This window comes from Falco biarmicus, chromosome 14, assembly GCF_023638135.1.
Source record: "Falco biarmicus isolate bFalBia1 chromosome 14, bFalBia1.pri, whole genome shotgun sequence".
Taxonomy (NCBI): Eukaryota; Metazoa; Chordata; class Aves; order Falconiformes; family Falconidae; genus Falco; species Falco biarmicus.
The window spans coordinates 8908628-8917468 of NC_079301.1; the positions used below are offsets into that span (position 1 = coordinate 8908628).

At 45.2% G+C, this 8841-nt stretch overlaps 1 protein-coding gene across 1 annotated transcript in view; it reads right to left on the reverse strand.

Moving 5' to 3' along the window:
- Positions 1–8841, reverse strand: part of LOC130158635 (P2R1A-PPP2R2A-interacting phosphatase regulator 1-like) — a 180493-nt gene that overhangs the window by 112851 nt on the left and 58801 nt on the right. The window lies entirely within an intron of this gene.

An 8841-nucleotide genomic window follows, 5' to 3' on the forward strand; every position in this document is an offset into this window, starting at 1 on the left:
GTTGGCTTGACTTCTGTGCAATTTCTCCCCAGCAGACAAAAGCATTAGTCCTGTTTTGCCCTTCTGGGTGAGCAATTTCTTTGTTCCTCTTGCCAACCAGCACATTCCTAGATCCAAAGCATTCCTGGTCCTGCTGGCACCCCGTTATGGAGGGAAGAACAGATTTACAAAAGCAGAAATATTTGCTGATATTACGGGAAGCTGGTTAGCTGAGATCAGCAACAGATTTAGTAGATGATCAGTTTTGTTCTTGCTGGTACGGGGGCCACCAAGGTTTGCAGGGTGGCGGGAGGGGGTTCGGCGGTATTTGGGAGCTGCACATTATCTGGCTAGACGATGCATGAGGTGGGAGAGCCAATGTTCTGATTTCTCTGGTACGCACAGATTTTCAGAAGGCACAATAATTTAACAAATATGTTTTGTCTCTGAGTGGATTCCTGATTCCATTATTATTTTGTCCTCAGTCACCAGGCAGGCATATCTCGGTGCTCAGGCCCAGCGAACCATGGCCTGTGTGAGCACTGGTTGTATGCAACTTTATTAAAAGGCTTTTAAAAACGTTGCATGGTAACCACATGCCCCCAGTGGTGGGATACCTGGAGATGATAACTGAGTATTTGTCGTTTGGAAACACTTGAAATCGTGTCCTCTGAGTCAGATCTTCAGGTCACCGCTCACCAATCCCCCTCTTCCCCCCATTTTTTCTCCCCAGTTTTGCCATTGCTGCTGGGTGACTCACAGGGAATCAGCAGAATTTATCTGCTGGGTTTTTTGTGTTTTTTTTTTTCACAAGACAAGCCTCCTAAAAAAGCAAAGAGCACAATGAATTTTCAGCAGATTAACAACTGAGACCAGCAGGACTCCCTTGTGACCAGAAATTAGTCTGTGCAGAAAGGGAAATGATGGACAATTCAAGGCATATTAACTCAGTCCTGAGATGAGCACCAATATTTCTAATCAAGAGGAAAATCAAAAAGGAGTATCTCATTAGATGATATATAGAGCATTCATCAAAATATGAATTTAGCATGCAAGCATCCCATCTTCATCGTGGCTACAGAGAAATCACTCCACTCTGACCAGTGATTTAAATAGCCTAAAATGATTTTTGTAGCCTAATGTTTCAAATGGCAGAGGAAGCCAGATGTACCAAAACAACATTTAAAGAGAGACACACCCTTCCTAAGAAACAGAGAATAAATATTGTTTGTTGCAAAATACCTTTAAAAATAATGTTATTCCTGTTCTCCATCTTGTTGACCTTTGCAGAAATTAGTCATCAAAGTGATTCTCGGTGGCGACAGTCTCTGTGGATTTGGGGAAGCGGTGTCTATCTATTTACTTGTTTCAAGACTGAGACTTGCTGGATGATGAGGATTTACCAAGATTTATCTCCCTGCTCAGCTAATAAATGACAATTTACCTATCAAAATAAAAATAAGCAAACCTTTGACCCGATGCACTCCTCTAGAGCTGTAGGTAATTTCCTTTTTCACGTACATCTTTGCTTCTGTCAACTGTTGTAGGAAAAAGGTTTTCACGCTCTAGGCAGAGGCTTGGAGGAATTACAGACATTTTTCTCTTTATTCAGTAGTGCAAGGAATGGTCACTGACACAAGAATTACACAACTGCTACAAAACACTTGGTGTTGGCTTATCACAAAATGTCAACCATCCTCAGAAACAGCCAACCTAGATTGCTGCAGACAACACCACACATTGGGCTGGTATTTATGGCGTTTACTGGTTTTCCTTTGCAAACACCCGTGAAGAATTACCCCAGTGGTCCTGGTTCAGCAGGACCAGACGTGCGATGGTGTCTGTCACAACACAGCGGAGAGGCTGGCGCTTGGCACCACACATACCTAAAGACACACCGAAGTCCTGCCCGATGGGATTTACCGAGTGCCAGTGTGCTGCCAAGGTCCAGCTAGCCTAAGGGCCCGCAGAAATTTAAACAAGGATTATCTTAAAGTGGCAGAAAACAAGCAAAGGCAGATCCCGTCACCAAAGCAGGGCAGCTGGCATGGGCTGCCAGACCTGAAGCACAACCCCATGCCACGGGGTCTCGTGCCCTTAGGGGCACCCAAAACCTTCGAGTAGCCCAAGTCCTGCTGCTGTGACTGAGCACGTGGGGTGCCCACCTTTCCCCCTGCAGCTCTGAGGTCTGGGTTTGCTCCTGTTCCCTTTGTCCAGGGAACTTGCTCCACTGGCACAGGAGAGCTGTAAGAAGTGGCTTGGACGGGGAGGAAGGCACACCTGAAATCTGGAGAGCTGCCCAGAGGACATTGTTTTTGGTTGAACCTGTCCTGGCACAAAGATTGAAGCCTGAGCGCTGTAACTACCAGGGAAGTATTTTTCTTTTTTTTGTGTGTGTGTTTGAAACAGCTGTTTCTCAAGCTCAGCTTGACTCACTGAACAATGCAGCCTGATGGAGCTGCTGACTTTTCATGCAGCAAAAGGTAAAAAAGCAGGAGGGTTTTTTTGCTTGCTGCAGAGCAGCCTTCAGAGCTATTACACTAACCATTTGCTGCAAGTGTGTGCAGCATCCCTGCCGCCACAGGAGGGGAACCACCAGTGTATGAGATGTTGTCACGTGGCACCAAGAACCCTGCGTGCAAGGACATGGTGAAGCCCAAGCTGACCTCCTTTTACTCCTCCCACCCACCTCCTTCGGCTGCGTGCGTTGCTCTTCTCACTGAAGAAGTCACCTGAGGTCCTCGGCAATGCCATGCAAAAGCAAAGCAGAATGAAGAGCGGGGCAAAGACCAGTTACGAGAATGAGATTCCTTCCCTCACTGTGCAGCATCAGTAAGGGGCACGTTTTCTCCGTGCCAGTAACAAGGGAAAACTCTTCCGCTGCCCCACTTGCATCAACAAGATACCTGGGTGACCCACGAGCTTCTGTGTGCCACGTTTCAGTGCAAACCCCATCAAAATTAATGTTACTGATGGCAGCCACATTACTCTGCTGGCTTACTCAAAATTAAATGGTCTCCTGGAGCACAGGAGTGAACAGATGTCTACACTGCAACATGCACGTGCAGCAAACTCCCAGTTCTACGCAGGCATAAAAGGGCTTCTGGCAGATGGGCTGTGCATGGGAAGTCAAGCAAGTTATTTTAGCCAACAACTTGGATAACACAGCCTCCATTTTTTCATCATGTTTAGATGAAAACATGCTAGTAAGAAACCAAGGGAATCCCGCAGCGGGACTTCAGCCCGGGATATCTGCACCGGAGGCTCGTTTGTACCGTACCTTCAACTGAAGTCTGAGGGAAGGCTGGACAACTTCAAATGCAGACGGTTGGTGCTGGCAGGTCTTCCCACCAGGGAAGGGGGACTGTGGGAGAGATGTGGGGTTTCCCCCCCCCCCCAGCTCAGTTGCTTTCTGAGGAATGAACAGGTTAATCTGCTTTCACCAGGCACCTGAGTGCAGGACCTCCCTGCAAACCCCGGGAAACATTTCTAAAAACCTGTAGAAGACTGGCCGTGTCACATGCCTCAGCAGAGGTGTCTGCACAGCTACACACAGGTGAGCCAGATGCAAAGATTGTTTCAAAAAAAAACCCAAAATCTGGAACCTGTTGGTACCAGCATGGACAAAGTGGCCAACAGGCTGTTGCGTGAGGACAGAAACTTGAGAGGAGGCAAGAGGAGGTGGCAAGGCTGTTTCAGCAAGAGGGGAGAATGAGGAAGACCAGCAAGAGACCGCAAGGCAGCAACGCGATCAGGTAACTTGCTGATGGAAGGCCGTGTTTGCTGAGGCTTGCAGATCCAGCTGGCACTGTCTCGATGCAGAGGAGGCATCAGGTGGCAGAGCTCACATGCCAACCCCTGCCTCCCATGCGGATCGTGGCAGCCGTTCAACTATCTCAGAAATCTTCTCTGGGCAGATTACAAGGGAAGCAGAGACGAGAAGCACACGCCAGGCCAGGAGGGAACTACACTTCAGGACTCGCTTCGCCTTTGCGTGACTTCTTGAGTTGTATGGTGTGAGCTGAATTGTCATTCAGGTCCTCAACTATTAAATACTGTTCTAGGAGTAACACCAGATCCTGAATCTGGATTTGGGTTAAGGGTGCAAGACTGCATGATATGCCTGGTGAGGACAGAGTCAGATAGTTCAGCTGAAAGAGTGCTTTTAGAACTCAGTTCATATTTAAAAGGGGAAATAAGTGGATTTGTAGGGTCCCAAGATAAATGACCAGGCAGCAGGGAGCTAGAATTCCTGTACTCTCACTCACCCAGAATCCTGCTTGACCCAGTGGGAAGCTCCTTCAGAAATCTGTCCTCGAAAAAATCCCACAAGACAGGGATGGGAAGGGAGAGGACTGTTCTCAAAATGACTGACAGGCCCCATAGCAAGGGGAGGACATATACCTTCCTCTGGGACAAAGACAACAGGACCTCATCTGAACCCCCTCTCCAGGCAGCTAGAAGGTCCCCAAAAAAACCTAACCTTGATGCTTTTTGAACCTATCTGGCTCCAGACACTGACCCTATTTAGCAAACAGTATGTTCAGTTAATGGCAGAACAGAGCACCTGTACCTATAATTGCAGAAATTTAAGATATAGAGTGCTCAATAGAGATGACAATAGGAGAATTTTGCTTCAAATAACATTTTTTCACCAAACCTCTGCTCTTAATTTTACCTATTAACTAAAATCCACTCCCCAAGTTGTAAATCTGTGATATCTGATGGGCTAATACAAGTTTTACACAGTGATAGCATCAAGATTTTTTAAATTCACCCAGGCTTATCTAAATCTCTGGTTGCTTGATTTCTTCAGAGTCTGGACAAGTTTTCCGAAACTCAGTTCCCCTCTGGTGTAAGTATTGTTCGGCAGCATCGGAAAGGCTTTCCAAGGAGAAGTGAGACAGACTGGAGTTCCTGTCTCCTTGAATCCCTGCCAAGCGCATCTTGAATTACAAACTTACAGACTAGTGTGGTCCTGCTATTGATGAGAGTTCAAAAGATTCTGAAGTACAATGACACCGATCTTCTGTTTAATTGTTGCACAAATCAGGTAACTGAATACAGGGGATTCAAATAAAAGCTGAGTAACTGACAATACAAAATCAAGAGGAGGGAAAAACAGCTATGCAAAATTACTGTGTTTTCAGTGATTCCTGTGAAATAGCAGAAAATGATCCAGAGATTTAATGACTGTCTTGGAAAATATTCTTGTTACAAGTGAGAAATCCTGAAAAAGGAAAATGTGACTCTTGTTATGTCTAAACAACCAACAACTATTGCAACAAAGAACAAGGAAGCTTGATACTTAAATTGAAAGATCGGTCTTCATAGTTCAAAACGTACAGAAGAATGTGACGTGATTTATTTTAGGGCAAAATGGCACTAGTAGGTAAAAAACACTGGAAAATGTGGCAAAACCAAGTAACTCATAGGCTTCAAGGCCTGAATGAATCACTTCTGTCACTCCGTCCAGCTTCCCAGAGAGCTTTGTGTCTCGTGTTTATTCTTTTTAATCTAGTCTCATTTAAGGAAGTGCCTTTCCAATTTCATATCACCACGTCGGGGTTGGGGATGTTTAGTTAACAGCAATTTGGAGGGTTTAAAAACCATTTATTTGCAGCCCAGCTGCTACAGTTCTTACTCTGCAGGAAAACACTTTTTGGATGTGTCACCTGAGCATCTCAGTTTTAGGTTAAAAGCCTCCTCCCTGCTTTGAACTTTGCAGACTTCAGGGATTGCCAGTGCCAATCTCAACCATGGTTTAAGTAAAAACGTTTGAACTGTGATCCTGTGTAAGCTACCAGCACTCTGGAAGAAGGTAAAATTGATACAGCACAGCAGGGAGTAGTAAGATTAAAAGCGTTGCTGACTACGTTTGAGTTCAGTGACTTGTTTTGGAGAGGTATCTAGGCTTACAGCTAAGGCAGCTGCATGGCTGCACGCCAGAAGGAAGTTCACAGCAAAGCTGTTTGCACAGCATCAGCCTATTTTTAGTACGTGGGGAAGGAGCAAACTCCTTCCTCCCCCTGCCCCAAGCCTCTGTAATGCCCTCCACTGGCAGGCTGGAGCTGACGGCAGTCTTTGCACAGGAATACGGATTTTTTTCCAGCCAGCAGTGTGAGATAGGGTGTTGCATGTGTGCCAAGCAACCTCCATGTCTATCCAGGGAATAAAAAGCAGAGCAGCACCAGCCCTGGTTGCTCTCTTCTCAGCTGGAATGTTGTTTTAGGAAAAATAAAAGCAGAAAAACAAAGTAAGAGACCATCTTCGCACAAATTCAGATGAAGGTTTAAGATTCCCGCCACAATAATTGGGTAAGAGATTGGTCACCCCAAACTCTGTATCATCCCACTGCACGTACACAGGCAATTAAGCATCCAGGAGTTGTGTGTACAAATCCCACACGTACGTCTGTATAAAGCACTGCTGTCACTGCGCTTACTCTTACACAGTAGAAATGTACAGTCAAGGTGTGGGACACGTTCACTCAAAAAGTTGGGAGTGCTGCAGTACTCCCAAAAATCTGAAATGGAAGGGTGGAGAGTGCCTTATGCTGGGTGGTGTCGGAAAGTCCGTACTAACTACGCAGACGTGGGCCACTCCACAAGAGCATGCCGGTCTCCCCACAGATGTTATTGTTACCACAAGTGCTATTTCAAAAGAAAGATGAAAAAGGAAACACATGGCTGTGAGCCTTGAGGTCAAGCTCAAGAGCTTTGCCAGTGCCGTGTTTTGCTCCAGAGCAGTTCTCCAGCTCCCTTGCAGAAGGCAAGTGTGAAACTGTAAGAGGGCATTTCAGTTAGCCTTAGCCCCATCTGCACCAGCCGTAGGATGCCCACTAACTTTTCCTTTAAAATCTCAAATTCCAGAGATTCCACAGCCTGCCCAGGAAAGGTATTCCAGAGCTTAACTCTTCCAGCTGCCCATTCTGACGTCTAAGCTAAATGTCTCCTGCTGCAATGGGATCTGTTTTTCTCATCCTACCCACAGCAGTGAGGGAAAGTGTTTATTCCCTTCTTTGCAGCTACCTCCTACCAATTTGAAAACGCCTCTCCCATCACCTTGAAACCAGCCCAGTCCTCCATCCTGTTCTCTCACTGCTTTTCTCTGGTTGCTTCCAGCTGTTCCACATTTTCCATGAAGTGCAGTGCCTCCAGCTGGATGCCATGTTCCAAGAAAGGCTACTACCACATGAGGAAGAAGGACCACGTCATGTATCTTACAGACTATTTTCCTGTTCAAACATTCCACAACATCATTATGTTTTTTTCAGGAACAGGATGCTGTTGAATCATGTTCAGCTGGTGCCTGGCTATAACCCCAAGAGAACTTTGCTGTACAACTGCTACCCTAGCAGCCTGTCCCGTCCTGTATTTTTTTGTGCAGCTGATCGTTGCTTCTGCTGAAGTGTATAAATACGCATTTATCAAATCCATTGCTGGATTTACATTCTAATTCTTTTGAATTTATCCAGTTCATTTTGAATTGTAAATGTCTTCTACTCGGTCAGCTCAAGTCTGGTGTTCCCTATAGTTTAACCAGCATACAACATCTAAACTGTTAATGAAAATACCAAGTAACATCAAATTGTAGCAGAAATGTAGAGAATCCCACTCAATACATCCTCGCAGTCTGACTGCGAGTGATTAATAATTCTTCTGACTGGGGTTTTCCAAGCAGGTTTTTATAAACTCACTTTTAAATTTCTGTCAGATCACATTCCCCTACTTTAAGGAAAATCATTACACGTAAAGCTGTGCCCACTGCTTCTCTGTTCAAGACATTCGTTGCCTTTGTGTAGGAGTAACCTTAGCTAGCCACAATCTGATCTTTCGTTTAAAAGCTCACCGACAGTTTCCCTTTTCCGTTAATTTTCCAGTTTAAACTACTGACCCCGAGTTCTGAACAGATGGGTGGAAGCGGAGAGCCAAGCTGAGCCTTCAGTTTACAGCATCCCCCTTTGTCCCTAACGCTTGAAAGTAATTTACCATATGGGGTACTCAATCGAGGCACGAGGATCGCTACTGTTGTACTTGTGCAGCAATCCCTTACATACGGCAGAGTAAGTTCAGCTTGTCTAGGCAAGGACAGGACAGCCCCTGAAGTATTCGCTACCCTGCCCCAGCATCACACATGGACAATGGAAGTCTTCTGATCCTATGTCTCTGGATCCCTCTCCTCAATTATTCCAAGATTTCAGTGATACGTCACATGCATGAAACAGAGAAGGCTCCTCAACAACATCCTGCGCTTCCTGCAAAGATCCCAGCTGACTGAACTAGAACACAAAAAACATACAGCAAATAGATGTGCATCCAGTAATTATTTCCATGGTATCAAAAACCATGTGGTAAAACTACTCCCAACATCAACTTTGATAATATAAGTCTTAAATTAACCCCGTAAGAAAACCTTTGCAAAGATGGATGTGGCATCACAGGATCAATAATTACACTTCATCAACAAGACCTGATCATTTGGCAGCTCCTGTCTGAAGATGATACATAACAATTTCTTCCTGACACGTACGTCTCCGCTGACTGGGGATACGATTTTTCTCAGGTCACTGTAAATACCTACTGTGCTCAGTAAACTGACTCCTTGTTTAAGGCGACGACAAGAGCACGTAGTTGTTTGCAGAAAGTAAGATCTTCATCAAAAGGCCAACAGTATCCTTCCCCTATGGAGTTTTCCCATCATATTTCTTGATACTTTAAATACACTGAAATGTACTGGCAGTTATGTATTTGGACAAATCCAGCATTTTACAAGCAATCTTTTGTTTTGTTAATCTCTTACGCTACATCTATGTATGTTCTAAAGTGCATCCTGGCCGTAGCTGCTCTTCTGCAGTGTAAG